This window comes from Neophocaena asiaeorientalis, unplaced genomic scaffold, assembly GCF_003031525.2.
Source record: "Neophocaena asiaeorientalis asiaeorientalis breed wild unplaced genomic scaffold, Neophocaena_asiaeorientalis_V1.1 scaffold166, whole genome shotgun sequence".
NCBI classification, from domain to species: Eukaryota; Metazoa; Chordata; class Mammalia; order Artiodactyla; family Phocoenidae; genus Neophocaena; species Neophocaena asiaeorientalis.
The window spans coordinates 4,290,267-4,303,956 of NW_020174933.1; the positions used below are offsets into that span (position 1 = coordinate 4,290,267).

The 13,690-nt window shown below is 51.1% G+C and overlaps 1 pseudogene; it reads left to right on the forward strand.

The window, feature by feature from the left end:
• Positions 1 to 11,178: 11,178 nt before the first annotated feature.
• On the forward strand, positions 11,179 to 12,876 carry LOC112410750 (T-complex protein 1 subunit gamma pseudogene; annotated as a pseudogene).
• The last annotated feature ends 814 nt before the right edge of the window (positions 12,877 to 13,690 follow it).

Genomic DNA, 13,690 nt, shown 5'->3' on the forward strand with positions numbered 1-13,690 from the left:
AGGGAGGGCTCCAGGGGAACGGAGAGCCCCTGGGTGGGGGGACCCATGGACAGAAGGAAAACATGCCCTTCGATGCTAGGTGTCTCCCGCTTCCAGCATCAGTCTCCATTAACTGGGCCTCTCTCCAGGCTTCTTGCTTCCTTAAGCAATGAGGAATTAGGGCCACCGGGTTCCTGATGTTGAATTGTGTGCTTTTTGTATCACTGGCCCCAGAAGGATTGCGAAGCTTCAGAATGACTTTTCTTGTCTGGGAATGGCACAGCTCATGGGGACTCTTTTCCTTCAAACTAAGAAACTTGACAGTTTCTATAGTTGTGTCAGCCTCAGGTTTGAAAACCATTCTGCACATGCGCAGTCCTGTGTGGTTTTCGGTTTACAGGACAGAGGCAGGAACACGTGTCTATTGTTTTGGCGAACTTTATGATCAAAGTCTGTAATTGATCGTAGGTATTTTGACGGAAAAGAGGAGGTAAGTCCCCATCTGGGGGACAGAAAACTAAGCTAAACGGACAGTTTAAAAACAGAAAGAAAGTAACCCAAGGAGACTAGATCAGACAACTTTGGAAAAATATAATGCAGGGGCAGGCTTTGTTTAAATAAATCTTACTGAGGAACCCAATAACTAACACAGGTCAGTGCTGAGCCGCTTGGGACTCTGGAGCCCACACCTGTAGGTCTCCCATCCCCTTTTCCCACCACCCCCCGCTCCCCAGGCTCTACCCTGGGACAATCACTAGCAGGTCACCATGGTCTGTGTCTGTCCTGCTCTATTTGCCCGGTACCCATGGGGTAGTATATCCGGGCTCATCACTCGCATCTCTCAGTCGAGGAGACCTGACACACAGCCCGTTCATCTCCCTGCTGCTCCCGTCTGACCCTTATGTCACAGAGAGGCCACTGGCTCTTTTTTGTTTCCAAGAAATATTCCAGCCCATGTAGTTTTTCACCTGGGGCTTGGTCCCAAGGCCTCTGGCTTGAGTCGACCTGACATCCTGTGTCAGAAGGGGACAGTCTGCTCTGGCTTTGAGAGGAAGCCTAGAGGTGTGTGTATGGTCTGCATGTGTGTGGGTGCTGGGTCCCCTTGGGGCCCCAGGCTCCACATCCACGCACTTCCTTGGGTGCAAGGGAAAGAGGACAGAGGTGGCTGGGGAGTAGGGGCCCCAGGGGCCCAGATCTGGAGGAATTGCTGAGCCATTAACTCTGAAAGTCTTCGAAGGACCGGGTGATTAACACACAACGGGCACACATAATTCATATCAATAAACCTTACAAAGGCATGACCACTTTGGAATTTGCTTTTTAACCCAGTAAGGTAGATCCAGGAACTCAGCAAGATGAGGATGTTCATTCAGAGGTCAAGGTCTGGCTGAACCACTCCAGGTCACCTCAGCTAGCTCTGCGGCTGGTCACCACTTCCTGCTGACAGTAGCAAGCGTTCACATGGCGCTTAAGGGCTGCCACGCATTGTGTTCAGACCTCAGATCCATCCCTAAACTGACATGGAGGGCAAGCAGGGCAATCACAGCTAGTAAACCCCCGCGGGCCCTCAGGGCGTGCTGGGCACTGTTCTAGCGCGTTCAGTGCCTCATCTCATTTCGTCCTCACAACACCCCTGAGAGGCAGAGGCTGTGGTGTTACACCAGAGGCTGGATAAAAGCAATGGTGAACGTTGATTTATTGGTACGGGCTCACCATGCCATAGGTTCTGGTTTAAGCCCCTGACCTGCACTGGTCCTGGGTGAGCTCTGGATGAATGGGAGGATCTGAGAGAGTGGTGACCATGGCAGCGGCAAGCAACAGGGGTGAGAGCTGAGCAGGAAAGAGGCTTCAGGTGTTAGGGCCAGGGTGGAGCCCAGCAGAGAGCAGAACAGCTGGGGGGTGAGCCCAGGCTGGCCAGGCTGGGGACCCCGAGCCGGGAAGCTCTCACCCCACCAGCAGCTATACTTTGCATCCCTGTACAGAAATGCTACAGATTTCCCGTTGAAGTTGGGTAAAGTGTGGGTTTATTAGGTCGTTTCCTAACCCCAGGAAAACTCAATTACGGATCTGTGAAGCACATTCTCTCTGTCTCCTGGTGAATTTGATGGGGCTAAGGCAGGCAGAGAACAGGAGGACCACCACGCAAAAAGCTGTGTTCAGAATCATCTCTCCCGATCTCACTCGTCGCTCAGCCCCAAAGGATGACAGAAGCCGGACGGGCACGAGGCTCAGGGAAGCCAGGGATGTTCTCAGGATTATCTTGTGGTTTTGGCATTTTCACTTTAAGCTTCTTGGGTTCAACTCCCTTGTTTATATATTTTCCTATGTAGGGAAAATGATCCTGTTAGATTTTTTCAGGGATCAGAAGGAATTGAGCTTCCAGGTGGTGAACAGAAAATGTGGCGGCAAAAGAAATGCAGGATGCTCTAGATTCCAGCTTCCAAGCTGGCCAGTCCAGCTCCTTGTTTGGGACTCAGGGCCGGGGCAGGACACAGCCTAGGTGTCCCTTGAGCCAGTGCCTAGGTGTCAGTCGGCCAAAAGACATAGCTCCTGAGGAAGGAGGCCGACAAGCAAGCAGGTGACCACATGAGTCTGTGACAACTCACTTTGCCATGAAGACTGGGAGAAAGCCACTTCCCACAAAGGCGCATCGGCAAGCTGTCTGCCGTCTGCATCCCAGGTGATGCCGCCGAGAAGCGTAAAGGATACAGGCGAGGGAATTCACAGTGTGTCTTTTCATACTAGGTCTTGGTCAACATTGCATGGAGGTGAGGAGAGGGAAGGCAGAGCTGCCCAGATTCGGGAGGGGGCCCGGAGGGAGCTTCCCCACAGGGTGCCTGGAACCCGGGAAGGGGGTGGGGGGAGCGTGGCCGGAGCCAGCGGGCTCCCGGGGGACATAGAGCAAGGGTGCGCAGGCGGCTAGCGGGGAAGGGCAGGCAGGCGCTCAGGTGCGGGAAACTCGGGCTGCCCCACAGTGGGACTTAGGAACCAGCAACAGGATGCAAGGAAGGACAGAGGGGACGGGGGCCTCTTTTCCCTGTGAAGGAACAATGGTCATTCTTCTACTGGAGGCTGACCTTCCCTAAGAGAGGAAAGGCCTCCTGGGCCAGGGGAGGGAGCAGTTTAAGGAAAGGGAAGAAAGGGGCCCCAGACGCCTGTGCTGTGACCCAGGCAAGCAAGAGGCCTTTGGAACGGACTTGGAATTTGATATGCCCCGTCTCCAGCATGAAAGAGCCAGGCCAGCTCCCGCTGATGGCTTTACCTGAGTGTGACTTCACGACTTTACGAGGCGCCACTGACGCAGCCTCTACCCCATCCATCCGTGGCCTCCAAGGACCCCAAGCTGCAGGCCTGGATGGGTCGCCGCGAAGCTGCCCAGGGCAAGGGTCTCACATGCCGCGTCGTACGGTTCTTCTGTGAGACTTACCATCTATGCACACGGGAAGAAGGATTTCCCAGAAAAAATAGAGGAAGCTGGCCAATGTAATCAACTCACACAAACCCCTCCTCTTTCCAAATATGCCCCTATCTCCAAAACAATCAAAACGGCCCCATTAAATAACACTTGTTCAGTACAAAGGAAGTACAGCATGATGGGATTACAAACCGGTTCCAAGGAAAACATTCCCAATTGTTAAGCATGCAACAATGGGCAAAAAAGCTGAACGGCATTTCCATGTGAGGACTGTCGTGCTTGGGGCAAGCCCTTGAGAGCGCTTGAGTACCCAGTCTGGGGGTCACCTGGCGGCTCTCCCACGGTCAGTGCCCCCAGGGAGGCCGTCCCTCCCCTGCATTGTGTCCAGAGGGGGTGGAACATGGCTGGGGCTTGGCACTCCTCACATGCAAGAACTCACATGTCCACTGTCTGCACACAGTGACTCGGACATTTTCAGCCATATCTGCCTCTGGTCTCAGCCCTCGGTCCCCTCAGTCGGGGCAGGCCCTTTGCCGACAGCGGCTGGTGGCACTGAGGACTTCAGCTGACAGCAAGGAGGAGATGGTCATCAGGAGCTAAAGGCAGCTGAGATGGGGGAGTCTTAATTTGTCACCAAAAGAAGGGTTTGGGGGACGTTAGTGACAGCAGCCTCCTCCCCTCTTATGGGCTGAATTGTGGACCCTCAAATTCATATGTTGTAGCTCCAACCCCTGGCGTGACTGTATTTGGAGACAGGGCTTTTATAGAGGTCATTAAAGGTGGGGCCCTGATGCCATAGGGTTAGTGTCCCTAGACGAGAGACATCAGAGAGTGCCCTTCCTGTCTCTCTCACTCCCACTCTCCCCATGTGAGGACACAGCAGGAAGGTGGCCCTCTGAAAGCCAGGAATTGAACCGTCACCAGGAACCTGATCTTGGACTTCCAGAACTGTGAGAAATAAGTGTCGGTTAAGCTGCCCAGTATTTTGTTATGACAGCCCACGCTAAGACATCATCCAAAGGCAAATCTGAAAGACAAAAGGCACCAGGAAGTCTGGGAGCAAATGGACCCTAAAGGCCATCTCAGGCGTCTGCCCATCCAGCTGATGAGGACTGCCCTCCCAAGACCCCACCGAGTCAGACCCCACCGAGTCTTCACCCAGGGACCAGGCCTGTGAACTCACTCCTGTGCCTGTGTTTCAGCTTTTGTGTTTCCTTTATTGATGCAGAAAAGCAGAACCCCAAGAAGAGTAGACCCTTCTTTCAGTCTTCACTATGCCTCACCTTCAGGCAAAAGGTTGGTGTGACCATCGCAGGCCGTGTCACACGGGGCCCTGTGAATCTTCAGGCAGGCGGTAAACAGCAGGGAGGGATAAATTCTTAATAAACCGAGTCCCATTTTTATGCAAATGCGCCTGCTGACAAAGAAGGAGGGAGCTAGAGCTACAAGATATTTATGACAGAGGGAAGCTGTTTGGAAACAGACGTTTTATGAGGCTCCCGGGAGGCACCAGCTGCTCTTTTAACATTTCTATTTCGGGGCTTTATGTAGGAAAGTGATTGCTCTATAAATAGCAGGGCAAACAAATTTGTAGGGGGGTGGTGGTCATTGTGTGGGGAGGCTGGGGCCCAGAGCCCTGGGGGACCTTGAGACCCTGTCACCCAGCTTTTGGGGGCTTCACAGGCTTGACACCTCCCTTCTTGGTGATCTTTGAGGAGTTCCAAATTCTTCTCCTTTTCGCAATACCTCCATGCCTGCCTCTGGACTACTTCCTATTTTTTTTTAACTTTTAAAATGTTTTTCTTTACATTGTGTTTTGAAAGAAATTCATCCCTCAGAAAAGTTGCAAGATTATCCTGATAAGTGAAGTAAGTCAGACAGAGAAAGACAAATATCATATGATATAACTTATATGTGGATTCTAAAAAAGTGATACAAATAACTTATTTACAAAACAGAAATAGACTCGGAGACATAGTTGTGGCTACCAAAGGGGATAGCGGTGTTGGGGGGATAAATTAGGAGTTTGGAATTAACAGATACACACGACTGTATATAAAATAGATAAACAACAAGGTCCTGCTGTAGAGCACAGGGAACTCTACTCAATATTTTGTAATAACCTATAAGGGAAAAGAATCTGAAAGAGCATTTATGTGTGTGGGGGTGTGTGTGTGTGTGTGTGTGTTCGTGTGCGTGTGTGTGTGTATATATATATATACACACACACACATACTGGATCACTTCGCTGTACACATGAAACTAACGTAACATTGTAAATCAACTCTACCTCAACTTTTAAAAAGTTGCGAGAATACTACAAGGAGCACCTGTACGCCTTTCACACCGATTTACAAGTTCACATTGTGCTTCTTCCCTCCCTATGAATGTGTATTATTTGTATTTTTTGCTGAGCCATTTGGGATTATGTTGCAGACCACAGGGTTCTCCAGGAAGCGAGCATCTCCTAAGAAGAAGGATTTTCTCTTGTGTTACCACAATGTGATGATCAGTTTCACTACTGTGATCTAATGTGAAGTCCACATTCACATCTTCCCAGTTGTCCCAATAATCTTGTTATAACATCCCCCGCTCCCCGCATGTACGATCTTGTCCAGAATCATTCGTCGCATCACCTTGTCCTGTCTCTTTTAGTCTCCTTTAATCCCCAAGGATTCTATAGCCCTTCTTTGATTTTCACAGCACTGATATTTGGTAGTAAGGATCTGAATAGGGAAGCAGCATGACCACGGAGCAAAAGAATAAGGGGTTTATCAGAGGATTTGTTTATTACACCATCATGGGAGAAGCCGGGAGGTGAAACCCTGGAAGGGGACGTTTGGGGGATCAGAGGAGGGTACTAACTTGGGGCCACTCGGAGGAGCTGGGAGGATGTGGATGGGGTAGGTACTCTGATGGGGCTTTGAGGCATGAGGTCTCTGCGGGTGAGCAGGGCGGGCAGCTGGGGAAGGGAGGGGACACGGAGCAGGGGAGAACGAGGACAACGCGTCTGTCCTCACGGCGCCCACCGGAGAAGCTGGTGCCTCCTCACAGAGCTGCATCCGCGCCTGCTCCAGACTTGGAGAAGCTGAAAGGAGATTCCGCAGCCACCCACGGCACGGAGGTGGCCCGGCGACAGACCACGGGAACCTCTGTGAGCCCTCCGAGCGCCGCCGCGGCGGCTCCGCGTCCGCCATCCGGATCCCGTGCACATTCTCCGTCCACCCGCGCAGCCACGCTTCCTCTGTACACACTTCTCTCCTCCCGTGAACGTGCATCTGATGAACGTAGGACAAGTGAGCGTACCTGCCAGCTGTCCTTCGGCGTCAGCCCCCTCACCAGGCCGAGTCCCAGCCCTGTGCCCTGTCGCTGCCCTTTTCGTGTTTACCTCCCCATCACGTTCCCTGGTCTTGGCTTCTCGTCCTTGTGAGATGAGAGGCATCCCTGGGAGGACAGAGCCCAGTCCGTCCTGTTTACAGCTCAGGAGCCAGTCCAGCACCTGGCACAGAGTCTTGACTCACAAAATAGCTGGACAGATGAAGGGGTGAACTGGTGGCTCTGCTTTTCTGGAAACCAGGCTGTCTGGGTGATGACTTGTATGGCTAGGGTCTTGCGTTGAGCAGTGGCTTGGTGGATGGGCATAGCAGATGGGACCCACCCACCATTTCCAGTGGTGACTTTGTTCTGGGACAGAACTGCTATAATTAGGGCAGGATTCAATTCCACGGCCCAGAAAATTCAGTGTAACAGTGGCTTAAACAAGATAGGTGTTTATTTCTCTCTCACATAAACTGCATCCGGAGGGAAGTGACCATGGCATCCTTGGGGTCCCAGGCTCCCCTGACTCCCTACCCCACCCTCCCCAGGGAGTGGCCTTCTTCCTTCTAGTCCCCGATGGCTACACCCACTTTCAGGCAGCAAGAAGGACGACAGGACAGAAAAGAGACCGAAAGTGCAGCCACGGGCCACCTCTGCTTAACACCCCACTAACTAGCACTTACTCACGGGGCCAAGGAGCGGCAAAGAGGCCGGAACGTGATCTTATTCTGGGCAGCCGTGTGCCCAGGTTAAAATGCTGCTGCCGTGGAAGAAAAAAGAGTGGTCTTTCAGGCCCCCAGCCATCTTCGCCACAGTTGTGTTTGGGGGAAGGCCCTGCGTCTTGTTTTTCACTGTTTCACATGCAGGATGGGCCCCATCTCTGCCAGGACGGGGAGGATGCACATCTTCAGCTTCTCCTAGGAGTGGGGCAAGCTGACGGCTGTGTGTCGTGATTGGATTGCTTGTGTTGAATGGCATGAGGGTACCCACAACGCAAATACAAAAGTGCAGGGAGTAGGCCGCCTTTCAATGCATTGGGACAAGCCCCCAAAACAAAAAAACCACCCAAGGCCCAAGGGCGGTTTATTAGAATGGAGAAAGGAGGCGGGTTGTGTGCCTTCGTACATTGGGGCCGTGGTTTCTTAGGGTGGCTCACTGGCCGTTTTTGCTGCAGTGTGATTGAAAGAGTGTGTTTACTGTAGGGTGGGAATTTAAAGTCTCCTTTTAAAAGCATGTTTCTCCTGGGAGCATGTCAGAGGCAGGGAAACTGCTCCCCAGAGAGCAGTTTCATAAGGACTCGTAGCTGAGTTTATTTTGTTTTATTAAAGCATGCCCAGCTGAACATTTCCTCCTGTTCTCATGCCTTTGGACTTGGAGGGCAGAAAGTGAATTGGCCTCTGAACAGTACAGCGGGCAGGATGTGAACCAGGGATACCCCCTTGCTCTGTTCAGAGGGTGAATCACCCTGATTCCAAGCAGTCCCATTGGGGTGGGCAGGGGTAGGGGAGGGAGAAGCAAGTGCTTCTGGTAAAGGAAGTGTGTGGTTGTCTCAGCCAAATGGCACTTGAACATGAACTGCTGGTATTTATTCAAGTCGATTTCCCCACGTCCCCTATCCTGGGACCTGGACTATTCCTATTATAGCCGTCACTTCTAGTCTGTGGGATCTGACCCGCACGGGGTGTGTGCCATTGTACTGGGTGTTACAGGGCTAGGGTTCATCCATTTAGCTGCATCAGTGTCCCTCTAAGCCCTTACTCTATTTGGCAGTTCAGAGAGGCAAACGCAGGAATGCATACGTGTCAATCAACGGAGTGAAGGAAGCGCAAATCAGCCGTGACTGCGTTTATTGAGTGCGTACTATGCGCTAGGTCCTGAATGGACACGATCTCAGGACATCCTTTGAGGACAACCATGATTGTTATCTCACTTTGGAACAAGGAGGTTGTAGCAGCTGAGGAACTTGCCTCCAGGTCTGCCTGTGATGGGGTTTGGGGTTCTGGGTGGGACACTCAAGTGGGGAAGCAGCCCAGCCCTTTAAGGCTGCCCAGGGGCACCTGTGCAGGAGAGAGAAGGGCTCTCTCACGGTGGGCGCTGCACGGGCTGTGATGCAGAGCGACATCCCTCGGGACCACCCCCTCCCTCTGCAAACAGACCAGTCAGGCAGCCTCTTTGCCACTATAGCAGCAGCCTCTGTGGTTGACAAAGGTCCTCCAGCTTATCTGGCCCCTGGTTTCCTGCGATATTAATGTTTACACCAAGACAATACCAGCGCTTTAGCTTTGGGTTAGAATGAAGAGCTTACCTCCTTCGAGCATGAGATCTCCCCTCCTGAACTTTTGCCTCTGAGTCCACACCAGCGGTTTAGCCCTTAATCATTTCCATCTGTCGGTTTCCACACATCTGCTGGTTTGTCAGGCTCTGGAGGGCAGGCACCAAGTATTTAAAATCCTCTGCCTGGCCCCGTGCTAATGTAGCCGAGAACAACAAATTCTTAAAGACCGATCGATAGATATAAAATAAAAAGGTTCCTTCCTCACCTTGTTGGTGTCTTTCGCAAAGCAGCGTTTTTACTCCGTTAGTAATTCATTTTTTCCTCCTATGTCTAGTGGGAGAGAGATCTCAAAGCGTTTAGGGTTTATCGCTCTGCTGAGCTATGCGTGGGCCAATGCTTTTCCTACCACACAAGTCCGTGCATCTTCTGTTCTAGGGGACAGACTCAAGCCGACAGAGATTGTGCTAAAGTAGCATCACAGAGACGCCACCCTTCCCCTAAATCAGCGGTCCCCAACCTTTATGGCACCAGGGACCGGTTTTGTGGAAGACAGTTCTTCCACGGATGGGGGTGCGGGGGAGGGTTCGGGTGGCAATGTGAGCGATGGGGAGTGATGGGAGCGGCAGGTGAAGCTTCACTCACTCACCTGCCGCTCCCCTCCTGCTGTGCGGCCTGGCTCCTAACAGCCCAGGGGTTGGGGACCCCTACCCTAAATGCAATCCAGGGAATTCTCCTCCACCAAATAATGATTGTCACATCTCCATGCCTGAAGTAGTTGGCAGTTTTTACACCAGGTAGTACTTTGTTTCTTCCCCACATGTCTTCCAGCTGTTTTCTTACCGCACTGACTCTGTGCTTGGGGCAGTACTGCAAATGTATAAGTCACGATCCCTGCCCTCAAGGAGCTTACGAGACAGTTGGGAATTGAGACCAAAAAAATAATAGAGAACCACAAATACGACACAGCCTCAAAACCTAAGTTTCAGACTGTGGTTTGGAATCCATTGGTGGTGGATGGGCTGTAAAATAAGTTTAAGGGATCACAGTCAGCATTAAAAAAAGGGAAATGACTAAAATAGTAAAGATTAGAGTGTCTATGATGTAGGTCGAGTGAGAATTGTTTTGTAAAAATTTGGTTCTGTTTTACACAGAAATATAATGTTTCTTACCATAGGCTCTGGTCAGATGTGTTTGAACACTTCTGACAAGCCAGGTATGAGGTGAGTACGGTCTGGCCCGTGAAGGAATGCCACGTGAAGAGCAGTAGTTCTATTTTTTTTTTTTTTTTGCGGTACGCGGGCCTCTCACTGCTGTGGCCTCTCCCATTGCGGAGCACAGGCTCCAGACACGCAGGCTCAGCGGCCATGACCCACGGGCCCAGCCACTCCACGGCATGTGGGATCTCCCTGGACCGGGGCACGAACCCGTGTCCCCTGCATCGGCAGGTGGACTCTCAACCACTGTGCCACCAGGGAAGCCCCAGGGCAGTAGTTCTTAACTTGTGTTTGTGTCATGGACCCTTGAGAGCCATTTGACAACGATTGCAAGTCCTAGAAAACGTACATATGGCTGACATTTTGCCTGTGATCTCAGTAGGTCCACAGACCTTCGCTAGACCCCTTTGATCTGGAGCTTAAAGCCAGGAAGGAGGGAACGGGGAGAGGTTGGGGTCTACATTTCCCAGGGCCCTGAATTTCTGATGAGGAGAGAAGAGCATCCATCCATGGGAAGTCAACAAAGGCTTCCAAGGAGAAGTAGCTCACGATCCAATTCATATTTTAGGAAGATTGTTCTGGAATCATTGGAGGCCAGAAGTCCAACTTGGAGGCTTTGTAATAATTCTTTGAGAGATGGTAGAGGCAGATACATAGGAAGGCATATGGCCTGAGAAGTTTTGAGGGTTTAAAAAGAAAGAAATCACTGGACTTGGTGTTGGATACAGGGGAAGAAAGGGAAAAGAAAGAGTCTGGGGCGGCCCCTGGGTTTCTAGTTTTATGCAGACAACAGTGCTCATCACCGCGTCGGGAATAGATCGAGAAAGAAAAGTAAGTTTGGGGAAGAGTATGAGTTTAGTTCTTTGTGGTTAAGGTAAATGCCCAGGTATATATCCGGAATCCCAACATTCTTTCTATGGAAATAAAGAGCAAGTGCCAATGAGGTAAGCCTTGGGGTGGGCTGAGGGCTGGCAGAGATGGAAGAGGGGGGTTTGTACTTCGTTTGGGTAGCTGTGTGGCTTGGTGGAACAGTTTGGAGATCCTGGGACAACAGGAGCGTTCTAAAGACTCTGAAATCCCCGCTCACTGTGGAAATAGAAGGAGAGGCACAGCGGGTGAACTGGAGCCAGAGCAAAACGGTGCTTGGAATGAAGCTTGGGCCTCGGGGGGGTAAGGGGTACTGGGGGCATGTGTGTGTGTGTGTGGCAATGTCCAGCCCCATCTGGAACTTGAGTTGGTGGGTGTGCCCAGGCCCATTCTGTAAGCACCTGTGAGGAAGAAGGGCCCTAACCCTAACACTGCATTCCCAGCTCATGTCCTGACTGTGTTCTTCTGTGCCTCTGGCCTGTTTCTCATCTCCCAGCCCCTGAGCTTCTGCTGGGTCCTGTTGATGGCTTGGCACTGAAGCCTCAAGCCTAATGCTCGGTGCTGCCCACTCAGTCCCGACCTCTGCTGACCTCTTCCCCTGTTCATCCACCATTTGCCCTTGAACCCTGGACTGAACTTCTGCCAGCCTGTCTGGACCACTGTCCTGTCTCATCCAGTCCTGTGGCCTGATTTTCTGCTGAATTCCATTGAGGCTGCCAGTGGGAAACATACCAGAGACAAGGATCCCCAAGTCACTTCCAGGCCTGGGTACCAGAACCAACCATGTTTGTTTCTGCTACAGAAGAAGATAGGGTCATTAGGAACTCCATGTTTGTTCACTCCTGATGCGTGCTGCTGGGAATCTGGGTTAGGGTCAAATCTGTATTTGATGATCTGGGCGAACTCCTTGACTGTTTGTTTCTAGAATTGCTAAATATTTCCAGATGTCAGTACGACATGTATGCCATGATGCTGTAATTGGCGCACTCCGTGCTGAAAAAAATTTTTTTCAAATAAGCAAAATGCATAAGATGAAATTAAATCTCCCTCTCTGCTCTCGGAAGTAGAACGCAACCTCCAGGATGCCATGCAGGTGTGCCGCAGTGTTCTCCCGGACCCTCAGCTGGTGCCTGGGGGTGGGGCTTCTGAGATGTCTGTGGCTCATGCCTTGACAGAAAAATCCAAGGCCATGACTGGTGTGGAACAATGGCCGTATCGGGCTGTTGCCCAAGCCCTAGAGGTCATCCCTCGTACCCTTATTCATAACTGTGGGGCCAGCACCATCCGTCTACTTACCTCCCTTCGGGCCAAGCACACCCAGGAGAATTGTGAGACCTGGGGCGTAAATGGTGAGGCAGGTACTTTGGTGGACATGAAAGAACTGGGCATCTGGGAACCATTGGCTGTAAAGCTGCAAACGTATAAGACAGCAGTGGAGACGGCAGTTCTACTGCTGCGGATTGATGACATCGTATCAGGCCACAAAAAAAAAGGGTGATGACCAGAGCCAGCAAGGCGGGGCTCCTGATGGCTAGCCAGGAGTGAGCGGTGGCAAGGCGACCTCAACGCACAGAGCCAACAGTCTCCCCCTTCCCTGAGCCAGACTGCCAGGGACACTGTGGATGTCTTTGTTTGGAAGGGATTGGGTTGAGGGGCAGCCCCAGTCCCTTTCTGTCCCAGCTCAGTTTGCAAAAGGCTCTGACATGTAATTCTTCTCTATTGTAAGCTCTCCATTTAGTTTGCTTCCGATGATTAAATCTAAGTCATTTAAAAAAACAAAAATCTCCCTCTCTTTCCGGAAGCCACCATAAAGATGCTGCATTATTTACCAACCACAAGAGCTTTTCCTAGGCTGGGGCATGTCATCCTCGTAGCCCTTTTCCCAGCTGCTCGAACACACTTTGGCAGAGTTACTCCTAGCTCCAAATACCAGGATTACCCTATTCCCGTTCAGTGGTTCAGTGGTTCAGTGACTTGGCTTCCAGAGAAAAAGCAAAGGCAATTTCAGAATTCTGCTAACTCCTCAGATGGAACTAAATAATGGTCCTGACCTCATGGGGTTGTTGTGAAGATGAAAGGAGATGTGTAGAAAGCATCCAGTATAGCGCCAGGCACCTAGGGAGGTCTTGGTCAAGGTCATCTTTTTTCCTTAGGAGGCCATGTGATTCCCTACAGATTATCACATCAGCTGGGGCCTCTGGGGTGGGTTTGTCTGCAGTTGAGAAATTGATCGAGAGTCTCCAGGAGGCTATGTAAGAAAAGAAATGGGTAGAAAGAAGAGCAGTTAAGGAAGGAAGACCTAAGTTAGAATCCTAGCTTTGCTTCTTCCTCCCTGAGTTTTGCTGAGTCTCAGTGTTTTCATTTGTCAATGGGAAGAATGCCTTTCTCAGTGGGCCGTTGGGAAGACCAAGTAGGAACAAGGGCTAATCGTAAATTATCAAGCAGCAAGTATTATCATTACTGTGACCTCCCTCACTTCTTTGCTTCTTTTTAAATTAATTAATTAATTAATTTTTCGCTGTGTTAGGTCTTCGTTGCTGCTCGTGGGCTTTCTGTAGTTGTGGCGAGCAGGGGCTACTCTTCTTTGCCGTGCACAGACTACTCATTGCAGTGGCTTCTCTT